This window comes from Eumetopias jubatus, unplaced genomic scaffold, assembly GCF_037043125.1.
Source record: "Eumetopias jubatus isolate StellerSeaLion01/CBP00866 unplaced genomic scaffold, mEumJub1_p1.0 scaffold_1, whole genome shotgun sequence".
NCBI classification, from domain to species: domain Eukaryota; kingdom Metazoa; phylum Chordata; class Mammalia; order Carnivora; family Otariidae; genus Eumetopias; species Eumetopias jubatus.
The window spans coordinates 169,485,347-169,498,723 of record NW_028274807.1 but is presented as its reverse complement, the minus strand read 5'-3'; the positions used below and the strand labels follow the sequence as shown (position 1 = coordinate 169,498,723).

Sequence of the window (13,377 nt, the reverse complement as noted above, 5' to 3'; positions counted from 1 at the left end):
CAGTGAAGAGAACTTACCAGGCTCATTTCAGCCTGCAAAATACCTTGGAAATTTTACAGGGGATATTTTATCACATACATGCTTAACCAAGAAATAGTCTCCTGGTTCCAAGTCCCCAAAACTGATGCTAACATAGAGACAGATGCAGTAATTTTCTTTCCAGAGGGAGATGTCTGGATCAATGAAAGACATGAGTGCAGAAACCAGTACAAACTCCACTCACTTATAGCTTACAGTACTTTTTAATATAAATTCAAATAGTTTACAATTATATCAAGATCTACTAACCCTGGATGAACTTCACCAACATTTTGGACCTCTGGCTGAGACTTTACCCTTCCAAAATCTTTACCATTTGTTTTCCCTTTTCTATTCTTCCGTGCCCATCCAAGAACTAGGAAGAAGGACTGGAAAGAAAAAAATAGACAAATGCTCAGCTTTGCTGCTTCTCCCAACCCTTGAGATCTATAGGCAGGAGAGATACCTACTAAGAAAGTGACCAAATTCCTCATTTCCCCAAACAACAGGGAATAGCCCTCTTCAGGTGCCAGGTGAAACCATGAAAAACTTTTGTCACAGAGACCTTGTTGGAGGATCAGTGACACTTTCTCTGACTGAGTTATTGTTGATAAAAGGAACGTCTCAGTTATTACACAGCAGGTACCTGGGACTTAGTAACTCTCGGGATTTCTCCTTTTGTATCACCTTACTGTTCTTCCAAGAGTACAATAATTGATGTCAGAAAGGTTCTCTGTATTTTATTAGTGTGTTAGAGCTATTATTGTAATAGAAGAAACAAAATAAATTCAAATAGGTATTCATTTTATTTCATCATTTTGCCCTATCCTTTCTCCAGCTGTAAAGCAAGTAGAATTATGGATTCTACCCTCAAGCCATACAGGTTACTCTGCTTTCTTCAAAAGAACCCCATGCTTACTCTATGCATTGTTTTCACCATCCTTTTTCCCAAGGCTTTCTTTCATTCCTTTGCTGGGGGATATCTGCCTCCTGTCCTCCAATTAGCTTAAACAACACGTCTTGGTTCTTCTTCTCCAAATTTCCAATTTTAATAGCTGTGTTCTCCTCAGTGACCTTTCAGTATTTCATTTAGACCAGTTTCCCCCACCAAAGTGGTTTCAAATATATTTACATATTAGATCATCACACCCCCTAAAGCTGGTCTATCTCATTAATCCTTGTATCTGTAGTTCCTAAATTTACAAATAAAAAAAAAAAAAGTTCTGGTCATATAGTACCGGCATAGTATCATATTACCGGAATTAAATGATATTTATTTATCACAGGAATCTTATGAATGATCCTATTTATATTAAAAGTGGTTCCTAAATTCTTCTTTACTCAGAATATAAGCCATATAAAAGCTAAAATAAACAGCATAGCTTTCCCTCCCTGGTAGAAGGGGGAAAAAAGGAAATAAGGAATTTTTGTCAAGTAAGCCTCTTTCAGGGAATCAAAGAATCAGCACAGGTTTAACTTCACCTTCTGGAACATCTACATCCGTAGTCTTATACAATGAGAATTAATGTACCTATGGCCCTGCCAGACCCTGAAAGTGGCTCCTGAATCATTAGGCAAAGATTGCACCATGTTCAGTAGCATTTCTGTTAAGTGCACTAGTGCCCTAACTTTTTGAAAACTGAAATTCATATAGACCATGGCACATAGTTTACTACAATATTCAATTAACTGTAATACTCCATTTTCAATACTCCATTTTACTGGACTAGAACGTGATTATAAAGGTGGCCATGGTTCTGAGAGAAAACAAGTTTGGATTTCATTTTATTTTCTTTTTCACTTTAAGAAGTTCCTGGCTGTGTCCATGTGAAGGACTGAGCATTTTGGTTGCCTGTCTCTGTGCATTCTTTTGAGAGACCAGATAATTGAAGGTGACAGAAAACACACAGAACTTTGATAATTGGGAAAGATTGGCAAGTAGAAGGGAAAATATATAAAGCTGAGTCTTCAAGGCATTAAAAATATCTCTTTATTTTTATTTATTTTTTTTGTGACCACAGTGTTATGACTGCCATTGTCTCTTTCCACAGACAAACCTCAACTGGTTCAACTGAAGCAATTTTGCACCCCTTGTACTGCCCACCCCCCCAACGGGGATATTTTGCACTGTCTGCAGTCAGTTTTGACTATGACCACTGCAGGTTGTGCTACTGGCACCTAGTGACAGAAGTCAGGGATGCTACTAACCATCCTACACGTCACAGGATGATCCCTCCCCCTGCCGCAACAGAGGATTATCTGATCCCAGAAGTCAATAGCAGCAAGGTCAAGGAGCCCTGTTCTACAGACAGTTGACATTTGTATTGCTAGTGGAATACCTCAAAAGTCAGCCTTTGGTATTTGGTAAACCAAACTGTAGGCGAGAGACTCTGGCCCCCGTGGCCGGCCGGAAAGAGATCTAGAATTGTATCTAATAAATATGAGAAATGTTAAAGTATCACTTACTGTGGTTACTTTTTGTTTTTTTTCTTAATACATGGTTGTTTGCAGGAATACTGGCCAGAGGTAACTCATAGATGTGTAGGATCAGGAAGAACCCTGAAAGGTTATAAAACTCACCCCCCCCCCCCATTTTCTTCTATTTCTCTAGTAAAGCATATGCCGATGACTTCTGTGGTGCCATGTTAGGGGTAGCAGGGCGGTCTCCATTGACTTTGTCATTGAATGCTGTGGGTATGTGGGTGGAGATATTTCTGTATCTATAGAAATCCTCAGAGAGCCTATTTGTATACTACATACACATGCATCCCCAGACACACTTTTTAAAAAAAATTTTTATTGTTACGTTAATCACCATACATTACATCGTTAGTTTTTGATGTAGTGTTCCATGATTCATTGTTTGTGCATAACACCCTGTGCTCCACGCAGAACATGCCCTCTTTAATACCCATCACCAGGCTAACCCATCCCCCAACTCCCTCCCCTCTAGAACCCTGTTTGTTTTTCAGAGTCCATAGTCTCTCATGGTTCGTCTCCCCCTCCGATTTCCCCCCGTTCATTCTTCCCCTCCTGCTATCTTCTTTTTTTTTTTCTTAACATATATTGCATTATTTGTTTCAGAGGTACAGATCTGTGATTCAATAGCCCAGACACACTTTTATGTAGGATGCTTCTTTAAGCAAATACTGCCAGACAAAACAGCATTGTATGCCAAGTATGACATGTAAAATTTTTGTTTTGTAGATATTTCACCTTTACCCTGTGGTTTAGCTTGGGCTTATATGATTAACCCCATTTTCTGGATAGAAAAATAACCCTGGAGAGCTTGTCTAGCTTGATGGGAATTAGGTGTGTTATTGCTGTTTTGGCTGTTATTAACTGTCCAAAAGTCCCAGCTTTCTCTTGATTTTTTTAAAAGATTTATTTGTTTATTTTAGAGAGGGAATGAGTGACTCTTAAGCAGACTCCCCACTGAGCTTGGAGCCCAATGCAGGGCTCGATCTCATGACCCTGAGATCATGACCTGAGCCAAAATCAAGAGCTGAATGTTTAGCCAATTGAGCCACCCAGGCGCCCCCTCTTGAGTTTTTATGGTTCATAAGAAATGTGGATAGACATGTTCTTCCCCAACCCCCCCAGCGCTTTATACACTGATCTATTGGAATCAGGATGTCAAGAATGTGACTTTGACAAAATTATGATGGTCTCAGGACCCTTAAGAAAACATCACCCCCTTGTTGCCCTTGTGCACATCCATGGCAGTGCAGTGAAGAAAGTGAATACAAGCAGGTAGAAAAATAAGGAGAGGCTCCAGTCTAGATCCCATTCCTCCCCTACTGTGGTGCTTTCATGTCTACGTAAAACAGGGTTTCCACTCAGAACATGGCTGGGGAGGTAGATGGGTGACTCTTGAAGATCAGAATGGATAAGAGTTAGGAATTACTGGGGCACCTGGGTGGCTCAGTCGTTAAGCGTCTGCCTTCGGCTCGGGTCGTGGTCCCAGGGTCCTGGGATCGAGCCCTGCATTGGGCTCCCTGCTCTACGGGAAGCCTGCTTCTCCGTCTCCCACTCCCCCTGCTTGTGTTCCCTCTCTCGCTGTCTCTCCCTCTGTCAGATAAATAAATAAAATCTTTAAAAAAATAAGGAATTACTAAACCAATAAACATTTTCTAGATTTAGATTTTCTTAAAAAATGAAAGTCCATCATAGAACCAATCACTGCATCCTTTGAATGTATATATCAGCCTGGTCCGAAGTTAACTAAATCCTCAATGCATTGTCTGAAGGAAAAAGAGCGAGCTGCTTAACAAAAATTCTGAATGCTGGAGGAGCTTGTGCCAAGATAGAGTTTGAAGACTGATGCCTGTACCCCAATGGATGGATAAAGAAGATGTGGTATATATATACAATAGAATACTACTCAGCCATCAAAAAATGAAACCTTGCCATTTGCAATGATGTGGATCGAACTAGAGGGTATTATGCTAAGCGAAATAAGTCAGTCGGAGAAAGATAATTATCATATGATCTCACTCATATGTGGAATTTGTGAAACAAAACAGGATCATAGGGGAAGAGAGGAAAAAATAAAACAAGACGAAATCAGAGAGGGAGACAAGCTGTAAGAGACTCCTAATCATAGGGAACAAACTGAGTGTTGCTGGAGGGGAGGTGGGTAGGTGGGTGGGGTAACTGTGTGATGGGCATTAAGGAGGGTATGTGATGTAATGAGCACTGGATATTGTATAAGACTGATGAATCACTGACCTCTACTTCTGAAACCAATAATACATTATGTGTTAGTTAATTGAATTTAAATAAAAAATTGAAAAAAAATGAAGATTATTCTAAAACTTGAATTTAAAATGCAGTGGATAGACATGTTCTACGTGACATAGAGAAGTTCCAAGGACATCCCCTAAGCATTCCTAACATTTGCCAACTATGAGAGGTGTAAAATATTAGGTTGCCCCACTTTGCCTTGATATTGCATCTCACCTACTCACATTGGTCTAGAGCAGGTCATGTTGTTCCCCTTGAGTCAACTCTTTGGCTACAGGAATCCTATGTTCTGTTGGCCACATGTGCTAACATCTGGATTCTGAAATATAGTCGTCTTTATATCAACTCTAGAAACAGAAGGCAAAACAATGAATATTCATGATGGTAATATTTTTATCTATTAAAAGTCGTTGCCAAAATTCATGAGGTTATATATGTAAAGTATCACACATCCAAAAGCCCAGTATATGGAGAGATTTAATAAAGGAATAGTAATAAAATCAGTAACAGATACATTTTTTGAAACATGTATTATACAAATTTGACTTGAAATCCACACATAGAACTACTTGGTTCTCAAGATGGTTATTACCACTCACAGAATGTTGAAGGTGTTTGGTCTTATGCAATTAAAGAAATGAAAGATGAAGGACAAACAGTTGAAATACTTGATGATAATCTCTGTCATGAGTAATTTAAAGTTGAGTGAAATTCCAGATTTTAGACAAATTGAAAGTTTTTAATCATTACTCAGTAACTTTGAAATAAATACTACCAAAAATCAGTATTGAAGTCCAACCATCCTAATATGAGCTGAGATAATATCGAAGGAAGAGATAAGTATAAGTTGAAGAGAATGATGTTTCAAAGAATGAACCTGAAAGGGTTATTCATTCATTTTCCCTTTTTTGGGGATCCATATCAATAAAGCTTAATAAGAACTAAGAGTGAAATTACTGCTAACTGTGAACTTAATAATGCCCCACTGGGAGTTCATTAATATCTCAACAGGTACATTGAAGCATTATCTTAACTGCACATGATACTTTCAAAAATTGCCTTTTACAAATTTTGTGGAAACTGCCCACTGGAACAAGCATTAGTACATTTTGTATTTCCTTTCCTTGCTGTGCGAATTTCCCAGGAACATGGAACCATAAACCTCATTCACTTTTACAAAAATAAGAAGTTCCCAGGTAACTGACCTTGTCATAGGCACTGTCCTTCTAATATAAAGAAGAAGTTCAAAATGCATCAAACCAATTTCAGGCCTTTCATTTTTTTCTAAATAAGTAAAATGTCTCTTTCATTTTTTGTAAATATCGAGGAATTTATTTTGAAGAGTATCAAGTTTATGTTGGAGTAGTGGTAACAATTAGGATTTTAAAAATATTTATATTAAGGTAATCTAGTCCAAATCTGGAGTTGGGTCTTCAGTTATTTTAGCAGATTTGGACACATTAAGGTGATGCTTAAGGGGGTGTTGATTCCAAGCCCAAGAGATCCTTTGCCTAGAAGTGTTTGACTTTGTAGTAATTATGGGATAAAATTAAATTTAGTAGAGTTCAATCTTGTCAACACTTGAAAGGTGAAAGTGCATCACACACTTATTTGATTTTCTATTAGACATGACATAGGATTATTTTCTCTAGATTTGTTTAATATATTCCTTCTTTTACCCCCATTTTGATTTGATAATGGCAATGTTAACATAAAATAAAGGCATTTAACTGGAACCAAGGACCCGGGATGCCAAACACTAATTGCTTCCTGCATTTGACGTCCAAGTCTGGTTGGGGAAGGGAGAAAAGCTAAGGAGACAGCAGAGCAGAATAACCCTATTTAAAAATGATAAATTTAGGGCGCCTGGGTGGCTCAGTTGGTTAAGCGACTGCCTTCGACTCAGGTCATGATCCTGGAGTCCCTGGATCGAGTCCCGCATTGGACTCCCTGCTCAGCAGGGAGTCTGCTTCTCCCTCTGACCCTCTCCCCTTCATGTGCTTTCTCTCTCTCTCATTCTCGCTCTCTCAAATAAATAAATAAAATCTTTAAAAAAATAAATAAAAATGATAAATTTAAGTATATTTTGAAGAGTTAGACTGAACTCTGGGCACTGCCCGGAGGTGCCCAGAGTTATCAAATCTTAGGTATAACAGAAAAAACAGAATCAACAGTCTAAATGACTCCCTAGGTTCCCTTTACCTTTGAACCCCCAACAAATGTCAGCTTGTCCTACATTCCAATGATGAGGAAGGAAATCCTAGGGAATAGTGTGCCAAGGGAAAAAAAAGGGCAGAAGAAGGTATTAGTTTCCCCGCCTAAACCTGCCAGTCACAGGTCCACCGAGGGCTGGGATAACTTCTAACTCCTGTGGGTCCCTCGGGCCACACCAACCGAGTAGATGACGGATTCTGTTCTCTAACGATTATTCTATTCATTCATTTTCTGGCTGCCTGATTCACTGTGCTATCCATTGGTGATAAAATGATGAACAAGGTCCTTGCTCTCCATGGGGTAAGTTCTCTCCAGGAAAGGAGAGAAGGATAAACAGATAATTATACAGATAACTAACAGTCTACTGAAAGTTGTGACACTTGTTACCAAACGAAACCACAGTGTTTCAGAACTCATCAGTTGACCTTCCCATGAATTCCTGCTTTTTTTTTTAAAAGATTTTATTTATTTATTTCAGAGAGAGAGAGAGAATGAGAGATAGAAAGCACGAGAGGGAAGAGGGTCAGAGGGAGAAGCAGACTCCCTGCTGAGCAGGAAGCCCGATGTGGGACTCGATCCTGGGACTCCAGGATCATGACCTGAGCTGAAGGCAGTTGCTTAACCAACTGAGCCACCCAGGTGCCCCGAATTCCTGCTTTCTAGGGAGAACATTGGAGGTTAGGAGAGAGCCTTGTGGGCCTCCTAGTGATTGTGAGTGCCAAGAAATGGATGTGAATTAACTCGATTACTCTTTCAGCCCGCCAAATGAATCAGTTACCACAGTCACTTGCATTGGTGAGATACAAATGTTAAGAGCTTGCATGTTTTTAGAAGATGAAGAGGTATAAGTTATTTAAATGTCCATTTTAATTATTTTTGAAAATTCTTGAAATTAGTTTCTCCCTGGTCTTACTTCTCTTAGATTTATAGGAATTCTTAGAATCTTCAATGTCCATACATATTTTAAAGGTTAAAGACCAGAGTGAATTGGAATTTTGTTTGGTTGTTGTTGTTCTCTCTTCTATTTTTTTTTTAAAGATTTTTATTTATTTAATTGACAGAGAGAGAGACAGAGAGAGAGGGAACACAAGCAGGGGGAGTGGAAGAGGGAGAAGCAGGCTTCCCGCTGAGCAGGGAGCCCAATGCGGGGCTCGATCCCAGGACCCTGGGATCATGACCCGAGCCGAAGGCAGTAATATATGGGTTTGAGAAATGTCTCATCTGATAACTTGAAGAATGATGATTTTATTGCTGTTTTTATTCTGTTTGCTTTTCAATGTTTAAAAAGGGTCAAGGAATTTGGCTTCTACATAGCTTTCAAATGACAGTTTTCAGGTGTGAGAACAAACAGTTCAAAAACTTGATTACTTGAAACTAGTTTTTGTCTTGTCACCTGATTCATACCTTAGGAAAATAATTGGAGAAACTGAGATTTTCTTTGAAAAAGAGACTTGGTAGAGGGGGAAATTTTTTCAACTCTTTGAAGACACTTAGACTACTGTGAGTTCTATCTAAAAACTGTTTTTTGTTTTGTTTTTTTGCAAAATAAGATTTTAACTGATAGTCTTACTTCTTCATTTGACTATACATTTTTCAAGATAAGAAATAAAAATAAATACTATTTGACTTTACATTCTCACTGTTGAGAAATGTGAAAAAGAAAAGCTGTTTTCACCACTATCACTTTTGTTTTCCTGGATATTCTAGCTGATGTAATTAGAAAATAAAACTAAATGAATTTTTATAATATGACTTCCTTATGTGAAAATCCCAAGGAAATAAACTGAAAGCTATTAAAACTAATAAGAATTTTAACAAGGGTATGAGTCACAAAGTAAATATACAAAATTAATAGATTCCTATATACCAGCAATAAATAGAAAACAAAATGAAAATATTTTATCATTCATAATGCAATAGAAATAACAATTATCTAGAAATAAAGTTAATACTAATTATCTAGAAATAAAGTTAACAGTGTGCAAGGCCTACGTGGAGACAGTCATAAAATTTTACTAAGAGAAAAGAATGAACAACAGAATGGATTTTCCCATAGGGGAAAATAAAATATTATAAATGTATCAATTCTTCCCAAATTAATTTATAAATTAATATAATTCTCATCAAAAGCTTAATTGAGCTTTATTATGAACTTGAAAAAATTATGCTAAAATTTCAGCTAGAAAATTAAACATGTGTGATTGCCTGTGGTCATTTTTGAAAGAACAACTATGAAGAAAGGAATATGTCCCAACTAATAGAGCCCTAAATCCTCTACACTTATAAGAACTAAAATAGTAAAACACTGTCCCAAGACTTGGAAGATAGAAAAGTGAAATAGTAGAGAATACACCCCGAAGATCCAAGGATATTTAAAAATTTAATATGTGGCAAGAGATGGTCTTTCTCATCAATAAAAATGATTAATTATTTAATATATGATGCTGGGGCAAGTAGTTAACCTTTTGAGAGAAGTCACTATAGATTGCTGGTCTACCCTCTATAATAACCCCAAATAATTCCCATGTAGGGAAATACTTAAATGTAAGGCTCAAATATTTCTGTCACATTGGTGGGGGGTAGGGGCTTGAAAAGTATTCTAAAAAAATACTCGTGGATATCTACACAGAATTAGCTTTGAGGATTCTTCTTCTTCTTCTTTTTTTTCCCCCTAGTAGCAAAAACTTGGAAAATGTTTAAACATTTAACAATGAATATTAGGTTTAGGTTAGGTTTAGCTGAGCATATTATACAACCAAAAAGAGAGAGAAATGAGAGGCCGGGGGGTTGGGGGGAGGGAAGAAGAGATTAAGACTCACATTTTCATAGTTTATAATATATATGTGCATACCCACATGCACAAACAAAAACCGATAAACAAAATGTTAACAGGGATAAGGCATTAAAGTTATTCTTTTTGTTTCTCTATTTTTCACAAATAATATACATTTCTAAGAAAAAGTACAAATTCATTCTAAACAATTACAATGGGTTATAAATGTCTCAAGCCTATTTGGGACTCATCATTAATAAAAACCATGTTTATGTGATAGGCAAATTTTTATGAGGAGAATAATAAAATAAAATGAAAATTTAGTCCTTTAGATAAAGATTAAAAGTGCCTGGGGCACCTGGGTGGCTCAGTTGGTTCAGCATCTGCCTTGGCTCAGGTCTTGATCCGGGGGTCCTGGGACTGAGCCCAGTGTACAGGTCTGGGATCCCTGCTTAGTGGGGAGTCTGCTTGTCCCTCTCCCCCTTGTGCTTTCTCTTTCTCTCTCAAATAAATAAAATCTTTTTAAAAAGTGCTTTAGTTTTTTGTTTGTGTTTTGTTTTATCAGAAAAAGGAAGTTTCAAAGAGAGATGGAGTATCTACTTTTCTATAGCCAAAGCATTAATACACTAAATTTTCTTCATCGAAAGATCAATTCTGCATTACTATAGAAGACTGCCAAGAAGGGAGGGTTTCAGTAGCAGGAAGAGAAAGTCTTGCTAGGTATCAAGGAGAATGTGAAGGTCATTCACCGGAGATGACTAAAAATAATTTGGCCAGTTTTATGTACCAGTTATACACTTCAAAATAATTACTTGGTGTGCTTAAACACTATTTTGAAAACAAGTAACTAAATATGCAACATAATACTTAAATAAGTAGCATCATATTCCATAGGTTACATAAATTCTTACAGTTTCTCATCTCTTACTGCGAGGAGGCATGTCCTTATGCAGCTATATTTTTATCACAGAAATGAAATCCGTTTGTTTTTTCATTCCTTATTCTAATATATGCATAATGTAGAAATAAGTACACTGTGTATAAGATGTGTACATGGTCCTAAAGGGCCATATGAGTCTTACACCAGGAGATATGTCTTATTTATAATAAAGAGAGAAACCCCAGACAGTGACCACTTTGAAAGGGTACATGGTAGTGAGGGAAGAAATCTGTTTCACCAGAATTTTCATCACTAAATTCGGGGCACAGTTTAGAAAATGCACTTGCATTGGGAGCGATTTACATTTCTGATATTTTACAGCAGCTACATAAATGCAAATTCAAGTAGAGGGCTGGATGTATCTTCATTAGCACTGTCTCAAAGGTAGAAAGGGGTTTTGGCAGCAAAGGCATCTGTGCAACAGCATGAAGCTTTTACATTTTCACAAGTTGAAATTGATGGAAATGTATTGACATGCTTGGCTTCTTCCCTTTTTATTTATATGAAAAAGTCTCTCTCTCTCTCTCCCTACTCCCCACCTCTCTCCCTCTCTCTTCATCCCTCCCTTTGATCCCTCCCCCCCAAGTCTTTATTCAGTTGATGTTTTCCTTACCTAAAATTTATAACCTTGGAACGATAAATGAAACAGGGAGCTCATTCTACTAAAGTATTTGTATAAGCTTCAACAAGGCATTTACGTAAAATGTTTGAGTAACAGTCTAAGAATGATCACTAAAAAACTTTCAGTGGCTCTGTAGTCAGTGCTGTGGACTCCAGTAATCTACTTCCCTTCCTTGTTTTATTCTTATTAAATGTTTTACCAGCCATTCAGCAAAGTATCATAGTTTAGAGTTCAGAAGTTCGCACTGGGCAGTTTCAGGTTGAGTCCTGCTCTCTACCTTACAACTTCGTGACTTGAGGCAAGGTCACATTCTACTTCCAACTCTTAATTTCCGCTTATGTAAAATGAGGTAGTAATAATATAGTAAAGAATATTTACTGATGGTGAGATAAACTCATGCATAGGAAACTTTTAGAACATAACTGGCTGTAAGAAAGAGTTGGATAAATAATAAGCATTATTTCTAAAGCAATAATGACAGAAATACATAAAAAAATATGTTCTTCCCTTAGGACAGTAGGGGAATGTTTGCAATAACGTGTCACAGAGTACTTGGGAAGTCAAATATGAGGAATAGGTAAACTTAGTAAGGAAACACACACTGTTCTCTGTTTTGATTATTGTCACCCCCATATATGAATCCACCAGTCTGTCCCAGCGTTATGCTAAGTAATGCATAATCAATTATTCTTATCCCTCAAAACAACCTTTTATTAATGATACTTCATTGAGATAAAATAACTTCACCAGAGTAAACACTCATGAAGAGAAACACCAGGATTTGATTCCAGATCTTGTCAATACTAAATCCCACTTTATTTCCACTACACCTCACTACCCCTATCGCAAGGAGCTTCTCATCAGCAGACTTTCTCACAGTGGTTTTGGGCTTTGAATCAGTGACAGTGCCCCCAGTGGTCAAGGAGAAAAAGTGCATCAAGGATGGGCTGCATAGTGGGTAATCTATGTCAGGGTCGTCTGACTTGAGAGTGATGTTGACCTAGAAAGGTTGGTAGAGAAATGAGCTTTACAGAGGTGGTAACCCGCTTTAAACAACAGTAAATGGGTTTACTTAGGCAAACTGCACTGGAAGGAGAAGAATAGATCAACATTGAGTAGAATTTTTCAGGGCTCAGAGAATCAACTTGAGTGTAGCTTTGGCATTTTTGGAGCAGAGTTGACTGTTGGGCTTGGCTTGAGCAAATATCAAAACTGGCCTTTAGATACTTAAAATCCATATGATAAAGCAAGGGTAAGTCCTAGGAGAGTGTGCAAGCAGAATTTTGTGAAGTCGCTCATTATTACAAGCAGATTAATGGTACCAATCATAGGCTGTTGCATGCTAGTGTTAGAAGAAGAAGGGGACAGTAGCATTGTAATAGTAACTAGTGTAGAGGCCCTGAAGTTAGGATCTAAGGCAGGGTCCTAACTGATGGCTATGTCGGGGCTTCCTCTTGGGTATTTGGGATCCCAAGCAAACACTTTTTATAGGGCCTCTTTATGTATACATAATTTGATTGAGCTAAAATCAGCATGGCAGGCCATCTTAGGTAGCCTAATCTCATACAGTCTTAGGAAACAAGTACTATATCAGGTAATGGGAGCAGTCTGCATGTTAGGCTACCCTCCTGGAACCAGGGGCCTGCTTTTGGGCCCTAGGATGATCCTCACAGGTGTAAGTTGTAGAGCTCCTTGGGACATCTGGTTAATCCCGTGCAGGGTAGAGGACCTGAGGATTGAATAAATGGAAAAATGGGAATCAGACACCCATGTGGGCTCCACTTAGGCAGGACTGCCAGCCCTCTATCACCACCCAAAGAGGAGCTTAGGAAATTTTGAGGAAGGCCCTCCAAAGTGCAGGAACTACTGAAGTGAAGGCCTTGTGGCAAGGTTCTAAGGGTGTTACTTAGCTACTTCATAATATTCTTGTGAAGAATACATGAAATAATGCATGCAGCTTGCTTAGATATTTCCTCACAGATGATCAGTATGCAAACAATGTTAGATGCCTAATGACATCCCCAATATTCATGAGCTGTGACAACTAAACCAATCTCTATACAA

The 13,377-nt window shown here is 37.9% G+C and overlaps 1 protein-coding gene across 1 annotated transcript in view; it reads left to right on the top strand.

Annotated features, from left to right (window-relative positions):
* The window catches only part of GRM7 (glutamate metabotropic receptor 7), an 854,903-nt gene that overhangs the window by 259,450 nt on the left and 582,076 nt on the right, over nt 1-13,377 (top strand). The gene's annotated exons all lie outside the window — the stretch shown is intronic.